This window comes from Oncorhynchus keta, chromosome 10, assembly GCF_023373465.1.
Source record: "Oncorhynchus keta strain PuntledgeMale-10-30-2019 chromosome 10, Oket_V2, whole genome shotgun sequence".
Lineage (NCBI taxonomy): Eukaryota > Metazoa > Chordata > Actinopteri > Salmoniformes > Salmonidae > Oncorhynchus > Oncorhynchus keta.
The window spans coordinates 14484547-14495861 of NC_068430.1; the positions used below are offsets into that span (position 1 = coordinate 14484547).

General features: G+C 44.0%; 1 pseudogene; it reads left to right on the forward strand.

Moving 5' to 3' along the window:
- The first annotated feature begins 113 nt into the window (after positions 1 to 113).
- LOC118388253 (protein phosphatase 1H-like) lies at positions 114 to 10539 on the forward strand (annotated as a pseudogene).
- The last annotated feature ends 776 nt before the right edge of the window (positions 10540 to 11315 follow it).

The window sequence follows — 11315 nt, forward strand, 5'->3', positions numbered from 1 at the left end:
CTGAACACGGAGCGCCACCTTAAATGCACGATTTACACTGATGTCGAGTGGCTGCAAATACTTTGGGCCATCTGCTTTTCTTCCCTCTGAAAGGTTTGTTGTCTTTTTGCACAGTTCCTCACGCTACTGTTTACAAAGTCTTATAATCGACTCATTAAGGCCAAGCTCCCATGCAGCAGCTCTATTTCCTTTTCCAACAGCCAGATCGATCGCCTTCAACTTGAAAGCTGCATCATATGCATTTCTCCGTGTCTTTGCCATGATGAGGGTGACAAAATGACTCCCGTAATCAGAATGATGGGAAGTTTGAGCGCGCTCAATTTACGTCACATTATGTGATGGTGCTCAGTTTTTTTGGCGGCATGAATCTTGTGAAAGCGGGAAAAATCCATAAATTAGCCGCGTCATTGTATAAACCGAGAGGTTCAAAGTGTGGGAATAAAGTAGCGGTTTATAGTCCGAAAATTACGGTATGTGAATTTGGTCAGGTCACCCAAAAAGTGACATATTTCAGCTTTAAGAATGATTTCTGAAGGATATGATGTATAGGCTTAACTAAGCGTTTAAAGTTATAACTTGTTTAGTGCAAGACCATTGTGAAAAGGTGAAAGTCAGTATCTTGACTCTGCCCACCATCATCATGATCCTAGACAGGTGGCTAATGTACATGATGGACCAGCTTGTAAACCTGTTGGTTAGATATCACCCATCCTCTCAGGTGATCAGAAATATCTCTCCTCTGTATGACTGGGATAAGGGCACAGCTGTATAAACGACTCTCTCTTTCTTCACACTACTCCTAGTCCATCATTAATAATAATTTGGTGGGTGCTTATATTTGTCCTATTTCACAGATGTACAAATGTGTATTGGAAATGTGTTTTTTGTGTAATCTAACTCTCCCCGAGACACCCACTGAGAGTGGAGTCACGGCCAGGATCTGCCATTATCAATAGCAACCATCGACAGAGTTTTCACCTTGTCGGCTCAGGGATTTGAACTAGCGACCTTTCAGTTACTGGCCCAATGGTGTATCTGCTAGGCCACCTCTGTAATAGTTAGGGACACTTTAAGGATTATACTCCAATTTGTGCAATACATTTTCACAATACGATCCGGCTAAATCCCATTGTTCTAAATACCGCTAATTGAATCTGAAAAGGCTATAAAAGTGGCTTGACCCTGTTGGATCCTCGCACCGAAGTGGCAGAGATTCATCGTTTCTCAGCTTTAACGGTACAACAGGGGTGAAACCTTTTGGCAGCCCCTCTCCTGAATCACAAAGCCCTAAGGATAATGGCTTTGTAATGTAATGCATGACTTCATTCCATTTCAGTGTCCTGAAAAGTGTAAACATTGCAGTGATCTGAGGTGAAGGGAGAGAGCTGGAAACTGTCCTCTGTGGCCAAATATTCTTAAAGGGGCTATACTGTATCTAATAAATGTGAATGGATAGTATGATATTAACTATGGTAGTAGTATACAAGTATGAGAAAAAAACACTCCACCTCTGCTAAGACTACTGCAATGTCTACTCCCACATACTGCAAGCACAGTCACATGCCCACTGAGCCCCAATCTGCTGAGATGGTCAGAATATGAAGTCATACTGCACAAAGTCATTATCGTTAAGCAGCATAGGGCAGTAATGAAAACACTTAATCCCAGTCCTACAGCACTATCTGTTCCACTTTATGTTTTTACATAGATCATAACATTACTATCTCACCATGACAAATGCCACCATGCCACGCTGATAGGCTCTCATTAGTGATTTATCTGAGATGCACCTTGGTTGGGTGATTTGCCCGTCTAGCTCCTGAACCAAGGAGACGTGTATATATTTTCTCATGGATTTATAATATCCCCATACCTTCTTTACCACCATCCCACCCTCCCCTTGACCATCAATGCTGGGAAGAGCATGCTAAATGAGGACCAAGCGTCCTGTGAGCTGCTCTACGTGAAGAAGCTGAGCTACAAAAAACAGAGCAACTCCACACTGCTGGACGACGATGGGGTGAGACTACCTGAAATCATAGAATGTTGAGCATTAGTTCTAGTAAATATGATTATATTAGTAGACGGCCCATAAACTAGGCCTACAGCACTACAATAGGAGAGTAGGCAAAGCATGCACGCATCCTGGTCAAATGTCTGCATTCTATGTACTACTGCCTCTATAGTGAAGGTTGGACCCTTGGTGACATACTACAGCAATGTTCACCCAGTTTTCTCTCTAAAACAAGCATATCTGTTTAAATGTCTCCAGTCCAAACTTTGAAGAACCAGACGTCATTGGGTGGCTGGGGATTCGTTTTTTTTTCCTGGCAAAGCAAAGACAATCTCCTTAAGACTGACCGATGTATGCTGCTGTATTTAGAAACAGCTTTGTGTGGGTCCGTAGAGCAGCTAACCGCCCCTAGCACACAAAGCCAAAAACCCACTCACTAAGAGATGGCTCCATAATCTCTCAAATGTATTTACACAGCAGAGTCTATAGCAGTCGATACAGTGCTGTTCAAAGGGTTGTGTCATGTCGAGTCAATCGCTCCCGTCCTTCTGCTGGCCTCCCAACCCCCTCCTCTATTCTCCTTGTTCACCCTCTGTCCCTCCCATTAATTAATTACATCATTGCTTCGTGTGCCCCTCCTCCTCTAGTCCAGTAAGAGGTTAACAGAGTTCCATGCTGCTGTCCATTCTGTGCACTGGGCTCTTAGATATGTCCTAACCGTCTGAACATGCACTACTACACTATACTTAGCGCAAAAGAAGATGGTGAGAAGTAAGATTCACTGGTTTGGTGGAAATCTAGTTTGTGGGATTTACCAGCATAAAGAAATCCTGTGGAAGGGAATATAATCAAGTGGGATATTCACTGTCTTAATATTCGCTGTCTTTAGGAGGTTTTTCTGTGGCACAGTAACTGCTGTCATTGTGAACATATTTACTATGATGTGGTGTCATGAAGTTAGAATTATTCCCATACATTTTCTGACAGAAATGTCCACACTGGAAATCCTTTAGGCATTCACTGAGCTTGTAATTCTCATTGAGTTAAAATCTTGCAAGAGACTTGTTAGAGAGACCCATGTGGCCAATTTTATTTTTCAGGCTATTTATCTCCTTTCTTACTGTCAGACTAATTGTATTGATATATCTAAATGCATGTTTGATATGATTTGATCTTTATTTTACTTCAACTTTTTCCAGGATGGGACAGGAATCCCTCTGCAGTATTGGGGCATGTTCGACGGCCACGCCGGCTCAGGGTGTGCCATCATGGCGTCCAAACTCCTCCATCGCCTTATCAGAGACAGACTGGAGGACATTGCCCACCTGCTGGAGAACCCCTCTGCGGCGCTCCCTATCTGCCTGGCCAAGAATGGCAGCCCCTACCAGGGGGCGATGAAGAAGGGGGCGAATGCCACCCAGGACCCAGAGAAACCTGACGCCATCTCTGATCCCTCCATCCGCTTCCACATGGAGAAGGCTGTCAGTCTGGAGAGTCTGATCATGGGTGTCATAGAAAACGCCTTCAAACAGATGGTAAGACACAGGTGTACGCTCACAGCATATCACCCTACTTTGTGAAATAGCGCTCTACTAGTCTCGCGAGACCATTCTTCCAAATCTCCTCTCACGAAGCCTGGGCATCTGAGGCTAGCGTTTTACCACATTAGAGACGGGATACAGTAGCTAGTGAGCAAAATGGGTTTCACAGAATGCACTGATTATTTATCTTTTGGTAGTCGTTATCTCTCAAGTTAAGTATAACCTCTTTAATGCAATAAGTGCTACTGACTTCATTCTGCAAGCCATTGAATGAATGACCTTTTGTTTTCTGCTCCTGTTCTGTTGATTACAGGATGAACTGATAGAGAAAGAGAAGATGTCCTATACCATCTCTGGTGGTTGTTGTGCCTTGGCTGCCATTCATTTGATGGGGAAGCTCTACGTTGCCAATGCAGGAGACAGCAGGTATGTCAACAGATCAAACTGATAGCAGCAGGACTGATTAATGCCCTAATGGCTAATGACTGATGTATTACAGGCCTGCTTGTTGTACACATTCAACTCAATGTATTTGATTTCAGTCACTCAATGCAGAGTTGAATGACTGAAACAGAGTTTAAAGGAAGTGATAACATGATGCCCATAGCCATTGATTCGAAGAGGTTTCCTTTGGTCATGCTCATAATAATGTCACACAGCAGTTCTTTCGACCTCTGTTGGCCACTCTTTGTACTGCAACACCATTCATCATGAACCGTAAGCTCCTGGTAGAACTTGCCCATAGGCACAGATCTAGGATCAGTATACTGTTTGTCAATCTTAATCTAAACCGACTTTAGATCAGTGTCTAGGGGCAATAATCATCCAGTAACATCCCTGGACTTCATGCTGTGTCATCCCTCTTAACACCACATTATCTGTCTTGAGGGTCCTTGGGGTCACATTATGGTGTCTGTCTTTGTCATCATACAGTATGTCATTGTCCCTCCCACAGAAATATAATCATTATTCATTCTACTTTGGTTCTTCCTCTGTCTCTACAGAGCCATCATCATCCGTAACGGTGAGGTCATCCCCCCATGTCCAACGAGTTCACGCCAGAGTCTGAGAGGCAGCGCCTGCAGTATCTGGTGAGGACGGGGTTAATACATGTATTTATTTATTACTTATTTAAAAGGGAGATTCACTCATGAATTCAAGATTGTCAGATGTTTTCAGACTTTAGAAGTCTGAAAACATCTGAGAAACTTTGATTTTAAAGTGTAATGTCCCTTTAACCATGTGAGTCCCATCACCACGGGATATGAATCTCTTTTCCAATGGTGCCCTGGACAAAAAGGAAGATGCAGGGGAAAGGGAGGGTGATGTTATTTAATGTCTGATTCAAACTGCATCTTTATTAATTTATTGTCAGCTTGGTGGGTGGCTGGCTGTGTGGGAGAGAGGTGGAACCCTCAGGGTGAGAGATGAATGGCACTGTGTGTTGATTGTGCATCACAGCTATATATAGTTCCACCCTCACTTTTCTTACTGCCATGACACTTCCTTGACGATACGTTTATCAGGGTTGGGGTCTATTCCATTTAAAATCCAGACAATTCAGGAAGTAAACTGAAATTCCAATTCCAACTCCAATTCTCTTCATTGTTATCCAATGTGGAAAATGTGGAATTGGAATTTGGTTGACTTTCTGAATTGACTGGAATTTACCACAACTCGGATGATTATTGCTCTATTCACATCTTAAAAATATATTAAATCAATGAGCCATTTTGTCACAAGACAAGTCAATTTGACATGACAGTTTGTCATGTAAAGTTTTGTCACTGTTTTCTCTGCTCTGTGTGTCCCTGCAGGGCTTCCTGAGACCGGAGCTGCTTGGGAATGAGTTCACACCCATGGAGTTCCCTCACAGGATCCAGTACAGGGAGCTGGGCAGGAAGATGCTCTTCAGGGACCACACAATGAACGGCTGGTAAATGGCAGCTGTTGTCGAACATGTGTGTTACTTTTCAGGCCATTGTATTTTTTATGATTAGAGCCAGGAGTTTTTACAGACCACATAACCTGACCAGGAAAATAATCTACTTGTTGAAAGAATAGAATCGCTAATCCCTAACCTGTAATCCTATTTGTTACAGGGCTTACAAAACCATCGTAGAAGACGACCTCAAGTTCCCACTCATATATGGAGAGGGCAAAAAGGTGAAACTGTGTACTGGGCACTGGGTACTGGGCACTGGGTACTGGGTACTGGGTACTGGGTACTGGTGGACATCAGATGTATGGTGCTGTAAGGTCTACCATGGGTAGGTTTACATTAGATATATGGTGCTGTAAGGTCTACCATGGGTAGGTTTACATTAGATATATGGTGCAGTAAGGTCTACCATGGGTAGGTTTACATTAGATATATGGTGCAGTAAGGTCTATCATGGGTAGGTTTACATTAGATATATGGTGCTGTAAGGTCTACCATGGGTAGGTTTACATTAGATATATGGTGCAGTAAGGTCTACCATGGGTAGGTTTACATTAGATATATGGTGCTGTAAGATCTACCATGGGTAGGAGACAGTAGGTATATTGTGCAGTAAGGTCTACCATGGGTAGGAGACAGTAGGTATATGGTGCTGTAAGGTCTACCATGGGTAGGAGACAGTAGGTATACGGTGCTGTAAGGTCTACCATGGGTAGGAGACAGTAGGTATATGGTGCTGTAAGGTCTACCATGGGTAGGAGACAGTAGGTATATGGTGCTGTAAGGTCTACCATGGGTAGGAGACAGTAGGTATATGGTGCTGTAAGGTCTACCATGGGTAGGAGACAGTAGGTATATGGTGCTGTAAGGTCTACCATGGGTAGGAGACAGTAGGTATATGGTGCTGTAAGGTCTACCATGGGTAGGAGACAGTAGGTATATGGTGCTGTAAGGTCTACCATGGGTAGGAGACAGTAGGTATATGGTGGTAAGGTCTACCATGGGTAGGAGACAAGGTATATGGTGCTGTAAGGTCTACCATGGGTAGGAGACAGTAGGTATATGGTGCTGTAAGGTCTACCATAGGAGACAGTAGGTATGGTGCTGAGTCTACCATGGGTAGGAGACAGTAGGTATATGGTGCTGTAAGGTCTACCATGGGTAGGAGACAGTAGGTATATGGTGCTGTAAGGTCTACCATGGGTAGGAGACAGTAGGTATATGGTGCTGTAAGGTCTACCATGGGTAGGAGACAGTAGGTATATGGTGCTGTTAGGTCTACCATGGGTAGGAGACAGTAGGTATATGGTGCTGTAAGGTCTACCTTACTGTAGGTAGAGCCACATTATTTTTCCTAACCAAGTCATGGGACATTGGATTGGCTGTACATTAACGTATAGCTGGGTCTTCAAACCACATGTAGAGTTGAGGTTATCCTCCCGCCCTCGTCATGTTTCCCTGACAGGAATAATGCTTAGCTGCTTAGCTTAATTGTCCCCCGCGATGAAATCGGGAAGGGAACTGTAAATCTGTCTCTGTTCGTTCGTATGTTCGTCACACACGATGTGTCAGACAGCAATGGTCCAATTTTGACTAACCTTGGGTGAATGATGCGTCTTGCCATAAAGTTCTAGCATTTACAAAATTACACAGATTGGCCCAAGGCGGGAGCTACAGTAATTAACTGAAGTACTGAAATGTGTTAGTCACACGTGACATCTAATTTGGCCCAAGGGGGGCGGCATCATTCGTAGGGGACGACATGTTTACTGTTGCCTTGTTTACGCTGCAGGACAGTTCACCTGCAGGACGGACATAGCAAGATATCATTTTTAGTTGTTCATTCCACTGTATGTGTGGGAGGATTTCATGGTTGTTACTGAACTCTCCCAGTCTTTAGCTGTGTGGTTAAAGATAAATGCTCCTGAGTCACTAATCCTTCATAAGTGGATTTTTCTCAAATGTAAGCATATCCACAGGCACTAACCCACATTATTCAGTGTGTGTGTGTGTGTGTGTGTGGGCCCGTGTCATGGCCACCATTGGGGTAACACGTGGCCTAGGGGATCATGACCTGAAGGTGTACAACTCCAACATCAAGCCCTTTCTCTCCTGCTGCCCAGAGGTGAATGAGAGATGGTATGCTGTTTGTGTCTAGGACCATTTATCGCCCACCGTCTGCAAGATCAAGACTTGTCTCGGAGCATCCTAGTGTGTTCCAAATCTTGGCCGACATCTAATGACCTAGGTTTACTTTATTTTGGCTCATCAATCTATGTATTGTCCAGTATTTTATTTATTATCCTGAAAAGCAAAGATATCTGATCCAAATTCATTGATAGATGGGAAGCCTCTATGATTTATCTTATTATTACAGCCGTGTTTAACACTCGACCTGCACTCCTTCCCTCCCGTTTCTCCTCCAGGTGATAGTGTACGACATGTCTGAGTACGAGCACGGCCCTGACGACGTGCTGGTGATGGGTACAGATGGGCTGTGGGACGTGACCACGGACAGGGAGGTAGCAGACACAGTTTCAGGCTTCCTGTCCTACTGCGAACCAACTGATCCTGTGAGGTGCTGTAATCTCTAGTCTGTAATCTACACAATATTAGACCTTTGATTAATTATTGAATTCATTAACAAGATGAGGTCTAAGGGTATTCCATAGCGACTGCGTTCGAGATAAGTATCGGGTCAAAGACTGTACCTGCTAGCAGCATGTGTCTCACGTTCGAAGCTACATCCATAATCGGTAAACGGTTCTGATTGAAAGATCGCTGTTTGCGTCGCCGAGCAGTGAACAATAAACTATTCAATCCAGTTTGTAGATGCTGCCCCCTCTCCAAATCAAAATATAATATGAATGCCAATGTTTTCATTTCTCTTTGCCCGCACACCTGTCTGTGGTCCTTCTGTGGCTCAGTTGGTAGAGCATGGCGCTTGTAACGCCAGGGTAGTGGGTTTCGGGACCACCCATACGTAGAATGTATGCACACATGACTGTAAGTCGCTTTGGATAAAATCAGCTAAATGGCATATATTATTATATTATTATTATTACCTGTCTGCGGTTCACACCTGTCTGCGGTTCATACCTGTCTGCGGTTCATACCTGTCTGCGGTTCATACCTGTCTGCGGTTCATACCCGTCTGTGGTTCACACCCGTCTGTGGTTCACACCCGTCTGTGGTTCACACCCGTCTGTGGTTCATACCTGTCTGTGGTTCACACCTGTCTGTTGTCAGCTAATGAGTCCCTAAAAACGGACAGGTGCTGCCCCAGATGAGTAGTAAAGGAAACACGCAAAGCTAGGACAAAACATTGCTGCATTGCATTTGTAAGATAAATATTAATATCCTTGCAATGTACTTCACTTTTGAGAGGCATTGAACTATGCACTGATTCAGAGATGTCTGAAGGACCACAGGGATGCCAGGCAAGAACAGAGCCAATGAATGGCTCTGAATGAATGGCCAATTCAATTAAGAATATGCCACAGCTATAGGCCTATAAAGGCCAGCTAAATCCTGAAAATGAGTACTGAGTCATATCTGGACTAGGTCAACATAAGAATGGATGGGCCACATTCAGAAACTAACCAAGCAAAGAGACACATATAACAACATGCTTGGTAGGCAGAACTATGAGTGCTTCAATAAATGGCTTGACGTAAATATGGCAATGCCTTATTTATAAACTATAATCTAATAAACTATTGCGGTAGTGCGAAACGATACCAGGACATGTGGTCATATAGGTAAGAGCCATGCGTGAAGTTCAGCAGTAGCATAACTATGTAAGCACAGTCAACATTGTATGAATAATACTCACTACTCAAACTACGACTAGGCCGTCTCTACTACTTGCGTTACCGAATGCCCATTTCCCTTCTTATTTTGTAAACTCACCTGACGCCCAAGGCGGCGGTGCCAGGGAGACAGACCTGAGGCAGAAAATGGCTGGTTGCCTTGTCATGGAAGGATGTGATTCATACTATTACAGTTGCTACCAATTAAAACGGTGTAGATATCACAAGGGGTTGGTGGCACCTTAATTGAGGAGGACTGGCTCGTGGTAATAGGTGGAATGGTATAAACACACATGGTTTCCAGGTGTTTGATGCCATTGGCTTCGTTCCAGACATTATTATGAGCCCTCCTCTCAGCAGCCTCCACTGGTAAATATTTAATAATCAGGTAGCCTTGAAAAAAACCTACTGGTCAGTAAAGGAGGAGTATTTAAATGATATCTCCACTAGAGGCCAGTATCTAGCCTGTACAAATGACTATGGTACTTTTGAAATGGCAATACCTTTTTGACAAACACCTTCACATAACACATATTTGGGGTGCATTGCAAATTCAATTCATGAACATAAAAAAATACTAATTTCAAATAAATTGCACTTTTCGATGTTTTGACCCCAACTCTTCTCATCCAGATACACGCTGGCTGCCCAGGACCTGTTGATGCGGTCGCGAGGGGTCCTGAAAGAGAGGGGCTGGCGGTTACCCAATGAGAGGCTGGGTTCAGGAGACGACATCACTTGTTATGTGATCCCCTTGGCGGGACCGGCGGGGCCTGTGGGACCGGAGGGGCCCGAGACAGAGACATGACAGGCCCTGTCCCACCACCCCGCCAGGAGAGGACTAGTTCCCTAGGACCGACCAGTGTCACTCCGTTCCCCCTACCCTAGTCTGGGGGAGGTGGAAAGAAAACACCTCTCTTGTAGGGAAGCCTCAGGTTGGAGAGCCGGCGCTAACACATGTTGACCGGCCCATTCCCCTGGCTTCTACAACAACACACTCACCCACCGGGTTCTCCTTATTGTTTATATTTATATATCGGGGCGGCAGCGTAGCCGAGTGTTGGACTAGTAACCGGAAGGTTGTGAGTTCAAACCCCCGAGCTGACAAGGTACAAATCTGTCGTTCTGCCCCTGAACAGGCAGTTAACCCACTGTTCCCAGGCCGTCATTGAAAATAAGAATATGTTCTTAACTGACTTGCCTGGTTAAATAAAGGTAAAATAAATAAAACATTTGTTTATATTTGGTACTCCTGCAACCGGTGTTCAATAACATTACCGACTGACACATGTCCATGTCTGAAACCTGCTCTTTATGATCGCTACTTAACCAGACATCTGCCCCTGTAGTTTCACATTTGAATCTCTAATTGAACGGCTGATCATTTCATCAGGGTTGGTTTGGCCATCATCTTATAGCAGTGCTTGGTTCGCCCTTCTGAGTAAAATATCCTTATTAGCTTATGACCCCCACATGTGATTTATGTCATGCTAAATTGGTAAAATAATCACATTTATGGCTTGTGTAGAGCACAGTATGACAGGTGGAGGTAGATGGCCATGCATATTGTTTAACGCAGATAGCGTGACTCTGGTAGCAGTTGAGGGACTAGCCTCAAGTAGGAATGACGCCACTTCTCAGAAGGCATTGGAGCTCTGTGAGAAAATATCTATATAAGCCCCATGTCAAAGGTCGGGAGATGCGTCTGAAACATGGATGGGGATGAGGAAGACACAGAGAATGAAGAGGGGAAAGTCTGTGACCCGTCCCGTGCCAGTGTTTCAATGTCCAATGTCAAAGCAGCAGTGAATGATTATCAAGATGTGAAACCTGAAGAACTTTAAGACAATCTGTTTGTTTAGTGGTTATGAATTCAATGGCTTTTCTTAAATGATGTCTGTTTAGAGATCTCTTTTTGTTTCTTATTTTGCTAGTGTTGTCACCAAGAAAGTAGATTGGATTTTTTTGTGTCAGAAATGACTAAGTTGGAATAAGATGTTCATGAC